Source organism: Schistocerca nitens, chromosome 1 (assembly GCF_023898315.1).
Source record: "Schistocerca nitens isolate TAMUIC-IGC-003100 chromosome 1, iqSchNite1.1, whole genome shotgun sequence".
NCBI lineage: Eukaryota > Metazoa > Arthropoda > Insecta > Orthoptera > Acrididae > Schistocerca > Schistocerca nitens.
Genome location: NC_064614.1, coordinates 948,508,470 through 948,525,893, shown reverse-complemented (window position 1 = coordinate 948,525,893; position 17,424 = coordinate 948,508,470).

Genomic DNA, 17,424 nt, shown 5'->3' with positions numbered 1-17,424 from the left:
CATAATCACTGTGGCACTCAAGGAAAGCATTTTTTGTGTATCATAGTCAGCATCAAATACTGAAAATAATTTGGAGAGATATATGTTGATAAGTACATAAGACATGGGTTAAATTATTAACATATAGTAATACCATGAAACAATATATGCAGTTATGTCAAAATTGTAACTGTGACTGACTAGATTAGACTAAATTGATGTAAATATATTACATCACCACAAACCTGGGTCAAATTTACAAAGCACTTGGCAGCTGTGCCTCTCCAAAACATGGGACCTCATCCCACATCACTGCCATACTCACCTGTGATGGCCATTGGGGTTATGCAGAACTGTGATTCATCACAGTAAAATATTGTCAGCAAAAAATTGGACCAACTTAAATTATTCACTTGCTAGTATACCAGTTCCACTTGAACATCGTTACACTGAATAACATATCTAATACGTCAACAGGTCATAGAAATTCAATTCTTCTCCCAATTGCTATAAGGAGTTTTGGCACAGTTGGACAAAATGCCCCACTAAGTAGAAATATAGTAACTTATATTTTTCAGATATTTGAAGCATTTTACCAACATTACCAATAAAAGATTTTAATTTGTTTAATATTTTTTAAGTTGTCACATACACCAACAAAAGTGCCAACTTGTAGACTACTTTATTTTATCAGACATTTAAAATACCTGCCTTAGTTTCCTGATTATTTGGTTTGATAATATCCTTGTTCACTTCCCTATCCTGAGTATGAATCTTCTATACTTCCTTATAAGGGAGACAAGGTAGTGGCATAATAAATAATCTGTGAATTAAGCACTGTTCTGAGTAAAGGCAACCAACATTGAAACAAAAAAAAAAAAATACATTGTAATAAATAAATGATGAAATTTTCTGAGTCATTAGACCACATTGTTGACATCCACTATAACATGGTCAGCTAAGAATGTAAAGATCAACTGGGAAACAACTGATGTGGCAGCAATATTATTTGTATTTGCCCTCTCTTTAAGCACCTGTTTCATTATTTACCCAATGACAACAGCTCACCAATAGGTAGAGGATTTTTACTCGATAATTACACTTCTCAAAAAGGTGAGGAAAAATGGTCTTTTGTAAGTGCACATGTCTCTCTCTTTTCCCATTGTTCAGTCAATCAGTGGAACACTGAAGAAGATCCCAGCAGACAGATTGAAACATCATTCATTACAGAAGTTTAAAGACAAATGTGATGCAGGCTAATGACATAGAAGATTTTATCATTAATGACAACCACCACAAAAGCCTGCATATTTAATACAGGTATAAATAAGCATAAAAATAATATATTTACAAAAGAAAATCTGAGTATACACTGCGTGAAAAAAAAGTGAAGCATATAGAAGGGTATGATGGAACAAAATGAAAATCCATCAGTCGAGAAGTTATGTGATGTTATTTTTGTGCACTACGAGCGTTTATTACTATCACGTTGCATCCCCACTGACTTGGGGTATGCAGGGAAGAGTGTTTTATCTTCTCCTGAAGCAAGCTGGCCTACTACGTCTGTTGTAACTGATCCTCAATATCATGGAACTTGGACAGAATTGACATCCGAGCTGGTCCTACACACGTTCTGTTTGGTAACTGATCTGGAATCTGACTGGCATAGGAATACCTCAGCCTCATGCAGATAGGTCATAGAGACAAGTGCAATGTGTGGACGAGCATTGTTATGTTGATAAATGACACTATGTTACTGTCACACGAGAGGCAGCACATGAGGGCACAGGGTGTTTGTGAGTTACCATTGTACCTTCAGAGTTCCTTCAATGACTACCAGCTAAGAGCTGAAGCCATACCTAATGGCTCCCCACAGCTTTGGTAATTAAAACAGGTATATGTATGACACATATCCTCTCCAAAACCCTGGAAGAATTGGACCTCTCCTCAGGTCACCAACATACTTGCTGATGATGGTCAGAACTGTGATTCATCACTGAACACAATGCAGTGCCATTCATCAGCAGTCCGTGTATCCAGTGATGGCACCGATTCAGATGCAGCTGTTTGTGTTGTATTAATGACTGTCTATGAAAATGATGATAATCCCATTGTCCAGCTGCTGCTAGTTTTTGTCCAATGCTGCAGGATGACACAGACTGTCACAGGGATTCTATTTCTTGTTCTCAGGTAGCTGTGTTCTCAGGTAGCTGGTGTAGATTTGAAGGGTTTAAGATGTGATTGGTGCACAATAAGATGATCTTCCCTTGTTGTGGTCAGATGTGATCAACTGGAACCTTGACGAAAAGTATGTTTGCCCTTATGTTCCCATGCAGTGTAACATTGGGCTGCTGTCACATCTGAATGCCCCACAAATCTGTATATTGCACACTTCTACCAACTGGCCAAATGGAGACCGACAATTAAGCCCCCTCTCAAATTCTGTCAGGTGCTGAGAATATTAGACAACATTGTATCCTTCACAGTGATCACTCAACATCTGATGCTCTTCACACCCCTTATATACCCTAGAGGGCCTGGTAACAACACTGATACTCTGTGCTGTTCTTGCAGCAGAGAATTGAATCATAATCATTTACCTACCAATTGATGATGTGCAAGTGTATGAAGTGACACTGACATTCAACCATGTCTTCTAGGTGCTTCACTTTTTTTTTTGTCTGACAGTGTATACAGCAAATAATGAAACCTAATGAACAAGGGATCATAAACAATCTTGATGAAAGTTGGCAGGTGTGTAGAGGGCGAAAAACAGCACAATAGATATTTTTTTGTTTTTGCCCAATTTCACTCTTAACGGTACATCCAGAAAGGTAATCTGATGTATTAGGTTTGGATGGAATATCTTCAAAACAATGACACACAAAAATGTTTCTTGTATAAAAGTTGAATGCAGTTAACATTCTTAAAAACTATGTTATCAAATTTTGTAATAATTTGAAATTTCACGAAGTACCCCACCACCATTAATTAATTTTTAAAAATAAAAACTTTTTTTTATAACAAATTAATGAAGCTTTCAAGCTATTTACATCCATGTGCAATAAATCTGGTTTGTGGAATACCACTTCTGGAAAATAAGCCATACACAATGTGCTGTCAGAGTATTTTCAGCATACCTAATTAAAATATCTAAACATTCATTACTAGTCAAGCTATTTATTTTACTTATGCTTGTTTTATGTTTTAAGTTGTTATCCCATGTTGTACATTCATGTTTGCTTGATTTTGTTTTATGGTTTCACATGCACATATTTTGTCAACTGAAAATAATAACTAACTCTAATTACAATATGATAATCCGTAAATAAATGTTTGAAACACAATGTTTTCTTACACCATGCACAAAAGAATGATTTTATTCACATTATATACATGACTGAGAACATAATATAAAATAAAATTCCCCCATCTCTGCACATCCGCCAGTTTTATCAAGATCATTTACTGACACCTGGGAATGTTCCCTTGTCAGCTGTGCTGACAATATAACTACAGCAACATTTTTGAGACCGTCAGTAACAGAGCATGGGCAGTGGTGGGGTGGAAACGAGGGAGGAGAGGAAGTACTATTTCCTTGCTCCTGTCATCACTTCACTCAGGCATTCTTCTGAGGTACGTATTGTATGTACACAGTGAAGTTTGTCAGGAATTCTGTGACACCAGTAAGCAGCCATTGACATTGTCTGTACTTCGTCATTTTCTTGTCAGTAAAACTAAGTTGTGATTCTTCCTTATTGAACAAGATACTGAGGTCAGCTTTCGCAAGGTATTCTTACAATAAGTCCAATTTCCATTTTTAGGTGTTGAGAAATATGTCTATGTAAAAACAAGATTCCAGGGCACTGACACTTACACATCGAAGGCATCATACTGATATATTTTGTATTTACATTTTTGTGTGTTCCTTTCAATTTAGTGGACTGTTACTACTCATACCCAAACATGTAAAATTGTAACCATTTACAGAAAGGTCATGCATTGGTTTTCCATATTAAAACTGGCATCAGTAATCATGGAATAAATGTGACAACAAGGATTACTAAAATACAAAGGGCAAGGAAACAAATAGAAAGACGTGGATGCCCTGTAAGGTGGATAAGGAGGCAGTTATAGCATATCTTAAAGAGGAACAGTGGTTGTCAATCTTTATTGCTCAAGAGCTAATACTGACATTGTGGGATGGACCTCGGGCCACATCTGTACTGTGACACCAGTAAGCAACCATTGACATTGCCTGTACTTTGTCATTTTCTCGTTAATTGATAACCTACTAAATTAGTATGTTAAGAGCTCCCACAGGCTTAACTACAAGAAGAGTTTGATAATTTGGCTGAAAGCCCGAGTACTGATCATTAGACATTGATATCATTCACCACAATGAGTGTCGACTTTTCAGATTGCTGCCAACCTCAGGAACCCCAAAGCTGTGACAATGTAAATGCTCGATGAAGTGTTGTTATGTTGTCTATGTCAGCTGATGATTAACTGATTAATAACAGTAACTGTGCTTATATTTCCGTGCATTGTACAATGTGACATAAGATCACTGCAAGTAAGTGCTGCATTTGAAGATGACCATCTCTGTAATTCACATTCACGAATCCATCTCACTTCAGTACCAAAATTTTTACCATAGTTGCTAATCAGTATGAATCACACATTCCTGTGAGTTGTCAGTACTGGAAGACAAACAATGAAACATTCCCAGGCTCACATATTGTAGCCCTGCATTAGCTACACTACTTGCCCTCCTGTCCCTGAGGTAAGCAGCCAACCTAGATCAGGGCCGAATTCACCAGTGTCAGTTTCATCTGCCTGTAACTATTTTTGTTTGTTACTGAAAAGGAAAACTACTCTCTCACGATGCTCTTATGTTAGTTGAAGTTTTTGGTTTTGGCTGTTAGTTGCTAGAAGCATATTGTAACAAAACATTCTCAATGTAGAGAAATCTTCAGAAATAAAAATAACTTTGAGCATACTCCAAGGGTGTATTATAGGGTCCACTAGTTTTCGCATTAAGTAAGGAGTTCAAATGAAAATATTGAAATGTTGTAACAATCAAACTGTTAAAATTTGCGTTTTCTGCTTTGGAATAATGTAGTGAGACATCTAGGAATGTGAATGTGTAGTGTTGTCATCTCCCCTAAAAAATTCTAAGCTGTGTCCTCAACAGGCAAGGTGATGCTCACTGTCTTTTCCGGCATCTGAGGTCTGATATGCAACAAATTCCTTGAATCCACAAAAACCATTAACAGTGATATGTACCCTGACACACCATGTAGCCTTCACAAGTTCATCAAGAGCAAACAACCTGGGATGCTCATGGAAGAAGTGATTCTGCTCCACAATAATGCGTGTCCACACATCTCCAAAGTCGGACAAAGTGTAATGGCCAAGTTACGGCCAAACCGGTCATCCTGTGATTTCCATGTGTTTGGTCCACTAAATAAAGAACTCAAAGAGAGCACTTAAACTTGGATGTTGAAATGGAGGACACAGTGGAGGATTTGCTTCCATCACAGCCACAGGGATTCTGCGAACAGGGAATCCTTCGGTTTGTGAAACAGTGGGATAATTGTCCTCTGACATCTGTTAAGTACTTTTGACTGAAGACTTCAATTACACCAACAGTGTTGTTTTGTACCATTTCTTTTGAACACCTCTCATATATAAATGATACAACATCGGGAAGTTCCATGAGGATTTTTGCGGATGGTATTGTGTACAGAGAAGTCGCAGCTCTAGGAATTGTATTCGCAGTAATTTTTAAATCTGTTGAACCAGACAAAAACATTTGACTGGCTCATAAAATTATCTCCAAAAGCTGTTTTTAATAGTTCATGAGTCTCGGAAGCTGATTTCCTGGTTTTAAAACAAAATTTCACACAAACTCGTTGCTACATTTTTACGTCCATTTTCATGCAGACTGAATCCAGCAACAAACGCTAACAGACCCACACTCAACCAGCTGCCACAACGAACTGAACAAAGGAAACACAGTTTCCTGTCAGAGGGTGTTCAAGGACAAGGCAATGACTCACTCCCCATCCTCCATGCACCTGCCCGCCAAACCAGTAAGCAGTAGTGGACCCATTCTTAAAACTTTCCAACTCCACCTCATATGTTATGACAGTAATTTGGTTTACAAAATATGTTCATGCAATCATTTTTATGCCTGTGTTAGGAATAACATATTTGTGAGTACAGGTGCCATCTTAAAAATTATGATGAATTAAGCAGTTTCTTAATAAACAGCTTAATTACTTAGTGAAGGGTGTCATTCTGCTCATAAAAATTAGGGCAACAAAAGGACAACTGGAACCTAATAAGTACAATTGCTAAATCTCCAATGGAAAATCTAGGTAGGTTATCTGGTAGATTAATTAGTTTCAGGAAAATCAAAATATGGTACTATAAATTCTCAATACCAGTCTCTCTGAATGATGTCAATATGTCCTAAATAACATTAGCTCACTCACAGTCAAGTGCTGCATACTGTAGTAATAAGTTCAATTGTTAGTCTCTTTCAGTTAACTGGTTTTCCCATAAAACTAGAAACACTCATGGGATCAACATGTTGAAAATAACAATCTGAATAATAAATCTAAGTGAGACATAGTCACATTAATGTTTTGATAAATTCAGGTTCATACTACATATGCACTATGTAGATACTTGGACAAAATGTGAAAAATGAGTAAAGAAAAAAATTATTATTACCAGGAGTCCAATCGTAGCAGATTTAATAGTTCCAGCTTGCTGTGTTATAAGTGCTGCCCCGGTTCAAATGTCATACTATTGCAAAGATTATTGATATAGGTATTACTGTAAGTGGGATTCAGAAGCAGCAGAAATCACTAGAAAAGCTACAGTGCTTGAAGGAACTTTCTTTCAGATTCTATACAGAATTAGCAGCTGAGCTAGTTCCCATTTCAATAATAATGTATAATAGATCACTCTCACAAAAAACTGTGCTCAGTCGCTGAAAGCAAGCACAGGCCACACCTGTCAACAGGAAGGGTAGCAGAAAGGATCCACTTAACTGGCAACCAGTCTCACTGAATTTTTTGAGTTGTAGACTCCTGTAACATACTCAGCTTAAACATAATGTGGTATCTCAAATGGAATAATGTTCTCCTTTCCAACTAGCATGGATTCTCAAAACATTAATAATGAGAAACCCAAATCCTGTTTTTCTCACATGACCTCCTGGCAGTCATAGATCAAAGCATTCAGGAGGGTGCAGTATTTCTTGACTTCCATAAAGCATTTGACATGACACACATCAATCATTATTATCCTAAGTACAATCACATGGGGTATCAAACAAAATTTATGGCTGGACTGATAATCTTTTTGGAGGAAAGATGCTGCATTTTATCTCGAAAGGGGATTGACTGACTGCAATAGAAGTAATGCCCCAGGGAAGTGTGTTGGGATCCTTGCTGCTCTGGTATACTTATGACCTAGTGGACAATATTAATAGAAAGCTCAGAATTTTAGCAAATCCAGTGATCTATAATGAAGTAATATCAGAGATGTCCAGTCCACACATAGAAAATGTTGTGGGGAAACCAAACCAAAGACAGCATTTTATTGGCATAAAAGAAAATGCTGCAAATCTACTAGAGATACTGCCTACACTATGCTTGCCTGTCCTCTTTCGGAGTAAGGCTTTTTTCTTGCAGTGAGATCTTTTCACACAGTTACAATTGTCAACTTTCTACTCTGAATGCCAAAACATTTTATTGACTCTCACCTACACAGGGAGAAATAACCACTATGAAAATATAAGAGAAATCAGAGCTTATGCAGAAAGATTTTGGTGTTTGTTTTTTCCACATGCTATCAGAGAGTTGAATGATACATAAATAGTCTGAAACTTGTTCTATTAGCCCTTTGCCAGACAGTTAAGTGTGAATTGTAGAATGTATATGTTGCAGCAGAATGGAATGAAGCAGAATTTGGAGCCAAGAACAGCATGCCAGGAAATGGAAATCGGCCACTGCCAGCTGTTGCCCCTGCTTGATCAGCACCCCTCAGTAGCAACAAGACGTTTCCATGACATCATTCCAGGCTTCAATGACCTGAGCCATCCTTCCAGAAACCACTTAGCTTGACTGACTACTGCGTCATCGATGTGTGCTGCCGTTTGCAACAGCTGTCACGGAAATTGCCTTTGCTCCATATCATTCAGAGTGACATACAAACACAGCCACTACTATCAAATCAGCAGGGAATAGCAGTGTTTAAACTCCTCCCAGACCAGCCATATCACTGTTGAACAGCTGGGCACCAATGTGACATGCAGTCCATGTTGTTCAGCACTGTATGGATGATGATGCTGCATCTACTATCACCAAGCTCCAAACCTCTGCCCACCGCCTGAGAATTCAGGTGCTCAGGCACTTCGCTGCCTTCTCAGGACTATAATGAGGTCTACCCAATTCCACCAGTGCAGTAGGACCAATTAAGGACTTCCATGTCCTACACCACTGGATGTGGCACAGTCTGAAATAGTCATTGTAGAGCAGCTATGCTAGACTGGTGTGACAAGGGCACTGTCTTATGCAGCATCTGTAGTGGTGGCATCTGCTCAGTGCAATTTCCTCCAAACCATGCCAGAGGTTGGTGCACTGGGTGATGCTGAGTGATGTATTAGCTTCGTTTACCAGTGACACTAGCAGCTTCAGAGTCTAATGATTGTAAACAAATAGCATAAAATTTGTATTGTAAATAAAAATTTTACGGATTAAATGTTATAGGATGAGTACTGATGATGGAAGTAACATGTATATTAGTAATTAAAGATAGGTGTCATGTAGGATTGAAGTTCATGGCTAAGTCAGGCATATTAGCAGATGTAATCTTGGAAAATGTGACCCCCAGGCAAAGCAATATATATATCTGTGTGTGTGTCCGTGTGTGTGTGTGAATCAAATATTGTAACATTTATTGCTAGATTTCAGAAATAAAATGTAAGTAATATAGTATTAATCCTCATTTATTTCATAATATTTGTAAAACGAAATAAATGGCAAGAATACCTACCAGAGAATGTTATGTGAAATCCAGTGTCACAATTGTTCTCTGGTAAGTATACTTACCACCCCATAGGACGCCATGCATTTTGAAAATCAAAAAATGAGGATGTTATACAACCAACCTCTTGTAATGGATATGAAATAAAAGTATTTCTAATTTATTTTTGGACGTACATAATACTGCCCTGTGAAAGATTAATTTGGCCCACATCTAGAATGTTCTGGACACTGCTGCCATGCATATATGAGACAGAGGCAGATACTTATACCTTCACATCCCATACTACTACATTTACTGGGTACAGCTGATACACCCCAGGCCACAACAAGATCTGAGAATGTATGCTTATATGCAAACTGCTGTGCATATTGGTACAGACATGGTACACAAGAGATATGTTTGACGCTAAAATATTTTGTGGTCACAGAGCTTGGAAGTGTGTTTGGTGGTCACCACCACCAGTGGGTGTGCATATACAACCTGACATTAAGTCTGTAGAAAACATAGAATAAGAGAAAAACAATCACTCGCCTATAGTGGACTGACGTGTGGCACATAGACACACATAACAGAAAACAAAGTTTATAAGATTTTGAGCTCTGGCTCTTCATCTAGCAAAAAGTACATATACTCACTCATGCAGCCACATAGACACCCAATTGCACACCACTGCAGCCATAGTAGTATGTGTTTGGTTGTCTATGTGGTGGTGGTGGTGGTGGTTGTATGTGTACTTTCCAGTAGGAAAGGAAGCAATTGCAGCAGTGGGTGTGTGTGCACATTCTACTAGATAAAAGACCCTGAGCTTTTGTGTGTGTGTGTGTGTGTGTGTGTGTGTGTGTGTGTGTGTGTGTGTGTGTGTGTGTGTGCACATTCTACTAGAAAAAAGAGCCCGAGCTCAGAAACTGGTGAATACTGTTCTGTGTTATGTGTGTCAATAAATCACGCATCAGTCTGTTATACGAGGTGCATTCAAGTTCTAAGGCCTCCGATTTTTTTTTCTAATTAACTACTCACCCGAAATCGATGAAACTGGCGTTACTTCTCGACGTAATCGCCCTGCAGACGTACACATTTTCCACAACGCTGACGCCATGATTCCATGGCAACAGCGAATGCTTCTTTAGGAGTCTGTTTTGACCACTGGAAAATTGCTGAGGCAATAGCAGCACAGCTGGTGAATGTGCGGCCACGGAGAGTATCTTTCATTGTTGGAAAAAGCCAAAAGTCACTAGGAGCCAGGTCAGGTGAGTAGGGAGCATGAGGAATCACTTCAAAGTTGTTATCACGAAAAAACTGTTGCGTAATGTTAGCTCGATGTGCGGGTGCGTTGTCTTGGTGAAACAGCACACGCGCAGCCCTTCCTGGACGTTTTTGTTGCAGTGCAGGAAGGAATTTGTTCTTCAAAACATTTTCGTAGGATGCACCTGTTACCGTAGTGCCCTTTGGAACGCAATGGGTAAGGATTACGCCCTCGCTGTCCCAGAACATGGACACCATCATTTTTTCAGCACTGGCAGTTACCCGAAATTTTTTTTGTGGTGGTGAATCTGTGTGCTTCCATTGAGCTGACTGGCGCTTTGTTTCTGGATTGAAAAATGGCATCCACGTCTCATCCATTGTCACAACCGACGAAAAGAAAGTCCCATTCATGCTGTCGTTGCGCGTCAACATTGCTTGGCAACATGCCACACGGGCAGCCATGTGGTCGTCCGTCAGCATTAGTGGCACTCACCTGGATGACACTTTTCGCATTTTCAGGTCGTCATGCAGGATTGTGGGCACAGAACCCACAGAAATGCCAACTCTGAAGGCGATCTGTTCAACAGTCATTCGGCGATCCCCCAAAACAATTCTCTCCACTTTCTCGATCATGTGGTCAGACCGGCTTGTGCGAGCCCGAGGTTGTTTCGGTTTGTTGTCACACGATGTTCTGCCTTCATTAAACTGTCGCACCCACAAACGCACTTTCGACACATCCATAACTCCATCACCACATGTCTCCTTCAACTGTCGATGAATTTCAATTGGTTTCACACCATGCAAATTCAGAAAACGAATGATTGCACGCTGTTCAAGTAAGGAAAACGTCGCCATTTTAAGTATTTAAAACAGTTCTCGTTCTCGCTGCTGGCGGTAAAATTCCATCTGCCGTACGGTGCTGCCATCTCTGGGACGTATTGACAATGAACGCGGCCTCATTTTAAAACAATGCGCATGTTTCTATCTCTTTCCAGTCTGGAGAAAAAAAATCGGAGGCCTTAGAACTTGAATGTACCTCGTAGGTGAGTGGTTATCTTTCCCTTATTTTACGTATTATTTCACCCAAGAATTTCCATTATTACTATAAAGCCTGTAGAGTTTAATAACATTCAAGAGATGGAGGATGAAATGTTGGAGGAAAATCATTGATCTTAACAACAATGTTAACAGGAATCTTTACTGGTCTCCCTGTTAAACAAACTGCACTATCTTGCTTGATCCCTGCCTGTAGAAGAGAAGAAAACTACATGAGAGAGAAGTTAATGAGATGTTGTTATAACAGACAAAATGAATGAACCATGGAGAAGGTGGATAGGGATAACTAAAGTATGGAAGGTTGGAAATATAGAGACAAAAAAACTAAGATAAGAGTTAGGAACTGTCTCAAACACCACTGCATAACTAATATTTTGATATTTTTTCCATTCGCGTAAAAGCAATGAGTTAAAATTAATTTCAGGCAGTCTCTATCTATATGTACCTTGGAAACAAATGGCATTTCAAACTCAAATATTCAGATTAGATCACATCTGTTTGCTTTTAATTTACAAGGTTTTCAAAGCTGGATTCTACCATTTCATTTATGTGGTTTACAAGGAAAACAATTTCTCCTGGTTACAGAAACAGATTTATTATTATTTTTTAATAAATAAGTTACAAATCATGATGTTTGGGTAAAGCAGGTGATAGACTTCGGTTTATTGGTAGAATACTGGGGAAGTGCAGTCAGTCTACAGGAGACTGCTCACGTATCACTCATGCGACTGGTTCTAGAATATTGCTAACTGTGTGGAACCCATACCAAATAGGTCTAACAGGTGATATTGAATGTATACAGAGAAGAGCAACATAAATGGTCACAGGTTTGTTTAGCCATGGGAGAGTGTCACAGTGATACTGAAGGAACTGAACGGGAAGACTCTTGAAGATAGATGTAAATTATCTTGAGAAACTCTATTAATGAAGTTTCAAGAACTGGCTTTAAATAATGGTTCTAGGAATATACTACAATCTCCTATGTATTGCTCACATAGGGATTGTGAGGATAAGATTATAATAATGCACAGAGGCTTTAAACAATCATTCTTCCTGTGCTCCATATGTGAACGGAACAGGAAGAAACCCTAATAACAGATACATGGGGACATATCCCCTGTTACGCACCTCACAGTGGTTTGCTGAGTACAGATATAGATGTAGATGTAGATTTGTGAATTCAGCCAAGCAGCTACACTGATTTTGTTGAAAGATTATCTTTTTATCTGAGGAATTTTTATTCACAAAGTCCCATACTGAAGGAGCTGGAGCAATACCATATTCTCATCATAGAGCATTTTCTGCTCTTTTCACTACAACATATTAGCCTTTTCTTAAATGTAATACATTTTGGTGTAAAAAGCTCACATGTGTGTGTATGAATTTCCACCTTGACAAATAAGATAAATCTGCCAATTAGTCTGTGTGTTTTTCCCAAAGACTGATACACCTCCAGTACCTTCTAAATCTACTTCTACATTATTATGGGTCACGGGGGAAAGATGGTTCATAGATACAAGAACATCTGTATTGCTGTTTGTTTGCAATCATTGGACTTTGAAGCTACTAATATCAATGGCAAGTGAAATGAACACATCACTCAGTGTTACCCAGTGTGCCAACCTCTGGCATGGTACAAAGGAAATAGTGCTGAGTAGGCAACAGCACTGGCTGCTGCGTAAGGGAAGGCTCACATGTCCTGGCTCATGTCAGGCTGATCCAGCGTAGTTGCTCCGTGATATGGGACGTAGAAGTGCCTAGTTACTACCCAACCAGGGTTGGTGGTGACTAGACCCCCACATTATAGTCCTGAGAAGGCAGTAGAGTGCTCATGCCAGGATACTCAGGCAGTAGACAGAGGTTTGCAGCTTAGCGACAACAGAGGTGTCAGTGTCAGTGATGTAGCACTGAACAACATGCACTGCACATCACATTGCTGCCCAGCTGTTTGACGACGATGGCTGGTCCGGGACGAGATTAAATTCTGCTGTTCTCTGTTGACCCATTCCTGATCCAGGTTATCACTTACACTAGGAGTGTACAATGCAAGATTCTCAGCAACCTTCTCAGAGTACATTTTAGAGATGTCTTCATCTCTGAGAAGCTTGCTGAGAATCTTGCATTATACACCCCTAGTGTAAGTGATAACCTGGCTCAGGAATGGAACACTTGCAGGGGTGCAGTCATTGAAGCAGCAGAAGAAGTGCTAGTGAAAGAAGGAAAACAATTGAGGAATTCCTGGTTTGATGAAGAATGTAAGAGAATAAGTCAGGAGAAAAATCTGGCCTACACGTAAATGCTTGAGAAATCATATACTTGTTTAGCGGTAAGGAATTATCGAGATAAAAGGAAGGAAGAGAAGAAACTGCATCGGAGAAAGAAAAGGGAATGGGAAAGAAAGCAGATTGAAGAACTGGAGACTACCGGAAAAACAAATGACGATAGAAAATTTTATCAGAAAATTAATAGTGAAAGAAGAGCATTTAAGCCACACATCAACCTGTGTAAAAGTAAAAACGGGGCACTACTAACTGATGACCAAGAGGTATTGGAGCATTGGGTAGAGTATTTCAGTGTGCCCTATCGAAGATATCCCAGTCACTCCAGAAGATCATGCCATAGTACCTCCCCTTTCCTAAGGAGAAGCAAACAGAGCAATTGCCCAATCTGAACTATTGAAAGCTGGAGGAGTTGAGCTAAATCATAGGATATACAAGATTGTGTACCTCATCTGGGAAAAGGAAGAGTTACCAGAAGAATGGAATGTAGGGATTGTGTGTCTGGTGCATAAGAAAGGAGATCTATTTTAATGCAGCAACTACAGAGGCATAACACTTTTAAATATTATATATAAAGTACTATCAAATATCCTGTTTAGTAGACTTTCACCTGTAGCAGAAGACATTATTGGAAGCTATCAATGTGGGTTCAGACCAGGAAAGTAGACTGTAAACCAGTTATTTACTCTCCGACAAATAGTAGAAAAGACCAATGAATTCAATGTTGGTGCGCACCATCTTTTCATTGACTTTAAATCTGCATATGACACAATAAACCAGGCCAAACTTCATGTGGCAATATGGGAATTTTGAGTGCCTGGAAAATTGGTGCTTTAGTAGAGGTCACCCTAAAGTATGGGTGCGAGTGCAATCAAGGCTATCACCTCAGTTTCCCACACGAACTGGACTAAGACAAGGAGATGGTCTTTCCCGCTTCTTTTCAACCTGGCACTTGAAAAAGTGGTACATGAATCACATAACCCGAGTAGAGGAACTATCTACTATAAGTCTGTACAATTGCTGGGATATGCAGATGACTTGGATTTAATGGGCAGAACACTCAGAGATCTACAAAGTGCATTTTCGGCTCTAAAGCTGAGAGCAGAGAAGATGGGCCTGAGAATTAATGAAGGAAAGATGAAGTATATGTATAATGGCACTAACCAACCCTTACAGCCCACAATAACCCTTGATGGTTGGTTGGTTTGGGGGATGAAAGGGACCAGACTGCTACGGTCATCGGTCCCTAACCCTTGATGGAATGACATTTGAGCGAGTGGAATGTTTCACCCGTCTGGGCTCAAAGATAGAAGCAAATGGCACCATCTTTATTGAAATTATGGCTCGCATAAGTGCTTCTAACCGATGCTACTTTGGAATGTTGCGACATTTTAAATCCAAGCTTATATCACAAGGGACTAAGTGCTGACTCTACAAAATGCTGATACGCCCAGTACTTACTTAGGGCTCAGAAACATGGAAAATTATGAAGCAGAGTGAAAACAAACTGAGATCACATGAAAGAAGTATACTGAGGAGGATTTTTGGACCTGTATATGAAAATGGGATCTGGAGAAGGAGAAGCAATGACGAAGTTTATGACTGCTACAAGGAGGAGGATGTGGTAAAGTTCATAAAGCTGTGCAGACTGAGATGGGCTGGACATGTAATGTGACTCGATGATAGATACAGCAAGGAAAGCCTACTGCAGTGAACCTGGAGGAAGAAGAGCAGGACGACGACCTAGGTTGATATGGAGTGACGAGGTTGGAGAGGACGCTGCCAGAGTCGGTTGCCATAGCTGGAGGTCCACGGCAAAATCCAGAGAGGAATGGCAGAAATTGGTGAGGAGGCCAAGTCCCATCCTGGGACGTAGTGCCAATGGAAGAAGAAGTAGTTCTCTGCTGACTTTGTGAGAGTGGCTGCATTTGTATGTTTCGCCAAATGATCTGGAATAGAGGTATTGGCCGAGGCAGCTGCTGTAACTAGCAGAATGTGTCAATGACATGGAAGTCATTAAAGCCAGAGTGTCTTTTTGAATGCTTGCCCTAGGGCATTAACACCAAGAACAGTGTCATGGAAATGTCTTGCTGCTGCTGAGGGGTGCTGTTCAAGCAGAGGCAATGGCCAGCGGCAGCTGATTGCCTTTTCCTGGCATGCTGTTCTTGGTTCCGATTTTTGTATGAGTCCATCTCATTATGATCCCTTCCTCCTAAGAAAAAGCTGGTCTACTGGTTTCCATTGCAAACTGGCTGTAATATAAGCCTAATTTATTTACAGATGTTTACACTTCTTGGCCCTGACTTCATTCACTGTAACACTGTGTCCTTTTCACTATTTACTTTTATTTTCCAACCAAACTAGCACTTGCCTCCACACAGAGGTTTTATTCATTGTTAACTCTGTCCCTGATCAGATTATTCCTCATTGGTGAGCAGATTTTGACTCCATTACATGGGATGGAGCAGGTATCAGAATGGCATGTGACCTGGTTTGCTCTTATCTACTCCTTCTTGTATCACCTTCTACAAGTTTACCCTAATAACTTACTAACTATTGTTAATGACAAATAAGTAGAATACATGTACTACGGGCTAAAACCCTTCCTACATCTATGAGGAACATAGCTGATCTATGCAAATACAATGGTAATTCCCCAGACATTGTGACTGGGGCATCTATCCAAACTCCCATAACTTATTACTCTTTCCATTTTTTATTACTTCCTCTCATTTTGAGAGACATGTCCAGTGACAACACTAACTCAGCTACATGTGCTATACCACACCCAGCTGTATTGTATAGTAATCTCATAATTTTCTGAGCTGTAGGTGCTATACTTGCCCCATCTGTCCTGCCCAATACTGCTATAATTCTTCCCTGACTACAGATACTATATCAGCTCCACCTGTTTTGTATTGAAAAAGGTACTTTTAATTCCTTTACTCCCAAATTCCTTTACTCCCAAATATTTATTTACTCTTTCAGACTCTTCAAACTGCTCAACACCTTTCCATCTTGATTTGTCTCTTGTTGATCATACATATTTTTCCCCTTTATTTACGACCAAGCCATGTGCAGCCACTTCACATTCCAGAACTACATAGTTCTCCAGCAAATGTTCTGTATTTCTCCCAACCATGGCTATGTCACCCGCAAATGCCATACTCTTGAGTCATTCTGTTGAAAAAATTATCATTTGTTTTGCTTGGTAGTTTTCGCATGACAGTCTCCAGAGCCAAGTTAAATAATGTTAGTGTTGCTTCAGCCCTTGAAAGATTGATAAATTATTGGAACACTTGCCATAAACTTTTATTTTGTAGTTATGTTGCTTAAGGTCATTTTCATGAGTCTTATTAGCTTTCGTGGTATCCCCAGCTCTCATAACGCCTTGAAAAGACCATCTCTGTTGACACTGTCATAACCTTGGTTTGGTTGTTTGGGGAAGGAAACCAGACAGCATGGTCATCGGTCTCATCGGATTAGGGAAGGATGGGGAAGGAAGTCGGCCGTGCCCTTTCAGAGGAACCTGTAATAACCTACTTCAGAATCCACATACAATTGATGGGCCATTATATTGTACTAATAACACTTTTCCATTATTAGTCTATGGGTGAGCATTTCATTTGTTGCTTCCCTTTCCTTCCTAAAACAGCACTGTTATTCCCCAATAATGGCTTCTGCATATGGTCATAGTTTCTTGTTCAGTATCCTAGCCAGTATTTCATGGGCAGTATTCACCAGGGCTATTCCTCTATGGTTACTACAGTTTATTTGACTGCCCCTGTTATGTATTGGT